Below are 2,367 nucleotides of genomic sequence, written 5' to 3'. Positions count from 1 at the left end.
TTTGATATTTAGAGGGTGATGATTATCCTGCCAATCAAAATAGCAGAGATGTTTAAAATAATCACACAGATGGTGGACTAAGACCAAGTCCAGCAGCAAACGCACCATATCAGGACTCCAACCACTTAACACCTCAAAAGGTTTCCATTGAAATCAATTGACTATTTGAAACGGTATAGTCTATATCCATGACGTTCCCCCTCTGGGATTGCTCTGGTGTCGCCTAAAATTCTGCCGGATGTCCCTCTTTTTGGCTAGATTTCCGCAACCTTCAACTTTCTTTGTTCTGTAATTTTAAACTCCGGTCTATTTATGAGGACTGTGGTTAACTTCTCCTCAAATCTCTGCAGGGTGAATCCAGACAGCTAGATGGACTATCTGTCCAATCTGATTTTTCAAATTTCCAAAAAAAGCCACTTCACCGGAGACAAGGTAACAGCTAAGGGCGCTCTGTCTTTCACGTTTTGGACGTTTTCTGTGTTGGACACTGTGTGGAAACTGGGGGGCTCGGGACTTGGGACGTTTTGGGAGAATAACGGATGTTGCGTCTCTCCATACTCTAGGAGCGCATAGGGAGCGTGGCAACTTTTCAACGTACACATGTTCCACCAAAACAAGTTCCTTCCTTAGGCTATTTTGCAGCGGCACCGTGGCTCCGTCCGGCGCTTAGCACCGCCCAAGACGATTGTGTTTGGGTTAAAGTAAAGGCAATAAACTAGAGCAAGTCCCGGAATGCTGACCCTCCTCCGCAGTGTTCTGTAGGAAGGTCTGGCAATGTGAGACTAGAAATGGTATGACAGCAGCATGACGTGTTATTGTGGTAGTAAAAGTAAGAATAACAAGCCCAATTATATGTGGGGCTATCAACTCAATTATTTTTTTAAAGAGACAGAAATCTAGCATAATTCACTGCAGGCAGAAATGATTTTATTGGTTAGAGACTAGCAACAGTTAGTAAAGCATAGACGAGGTTTTATATTTGCTTTCCTAATATGTTTTGGTGGTGAAAGATTAGCAGACAAGCTAAGCAACTTCCCTTTATAAACAGATGGCTTTATGGCTGTGCAACAAAATAATCTGAAGGTCCACTTAGAGATTTAAAGCTGGGAAAGGACAAGAGGACCTTTGACCTGTGCTTCTCAGTCTTTTTAAGCCAAGGACCCTTTACAAGATAGAGAATATACTGGGGACCACCTCATGTTTCTTTGAATAGTTTGACTTAGTTTGAGGGCTGGGCGATATGGAGAAAATCAAATATCACGATATTGTTGACCAACTACCTTGATATGGATAACACAACAATACTGTAGTGTTGACTATTGGTGCTTTCACAAAATATTTACACAATGAGATCTTGGATAAACAATCATCAGTAATGTGAATATAATGACTAAGTGGGTAAATGCAAATTATAGAACAGTAACAGTAAGTTCATAAATGACATTACTGTACTGTATTACGTAATGCAGCCTTTAAAACCAGGAAAAGACACTTACTTATGTCATATTATGATATCCAAAGATCTAAGACGTATCATAACATATCACAATATCGATATAATATCAATATATTGCCCAGCTCTAGTTTGACGTAGCATATGTTTGACACTTTCAGTCTTAGCCATGTGAAAGAACACAAGAGAAACAGATTAGAAAGATAGTAGACGTGTATGCCTTGTAAAGATACTTGCAGTGATGGTGAGAACAAGTCATAACAGCTAACCACTCCTGGCTGTAGGCTCATATTTAAAATAACCATGAGAGTGGCTTGATCTTGTCATCTTACTCTCTTATTTCCCCAAATGTCAAACTGTTCCTTCAATTCTTTTTCTTTTTCTTTTTCCCCCCCAAACATGCACATATTATTTGACAGGAAGAAAAAATTAAGTGTCAGCACTGTCAAACATGTTGCATGCCATGTGAAGTTGCTCTCACACAATGACAATAAAAGATACATTCACAATAAATTATCATTTTGTCCATTTCCTCACAACATCACTTCTTAAGGAAATTTAAGATTTTTGAACCTACTGTCTCTCCATTGGCTTCCACTAGTACTTTGCTAAAAAAATCCAAACCTGTGGCACCGGTGTGATCTGAGAAGATAGCATTGATGTCTGTCCTTGTCAATGTCAGGATGTCCTCCAGCCAAATTAACCCTGGACTTTATAGAAGACCCAGTCGTTCTATTGAATTTCTCTTCTTATCTCCTTTTCTGCTAGAAGTGCACAACAATACAGTAGATTTCAAGAAGTAAACCTCTAATTATTGACAATGACAAATTAAACTTGGAAATTGGTATTTATTGTTGCCGTGCCAGCAATATTCTCCTCTAATGAACGTATTATGCCTTTATTGCACAATCAGA

The sequence above is a fragment of the Etheostoma spectabile genome, chromosome 13 (genome assembly GCF_008692095.1).
Source record: "Etheostoma spectabile isolate EspeVRDwgs_2016 chromosome 13, UIUC_Espe_1.0, whole genome shotgun sequence".
In the NCBI taxonomy this organism is placed as follows: Eukaryota; Metazoa; Chordata; class Actinopteri; order Perciformes; family Percidae; genus Etheostoma; species Etheostoma spectabile.
Note: the sequence above shows the minus strand (reverse complement) of the source record.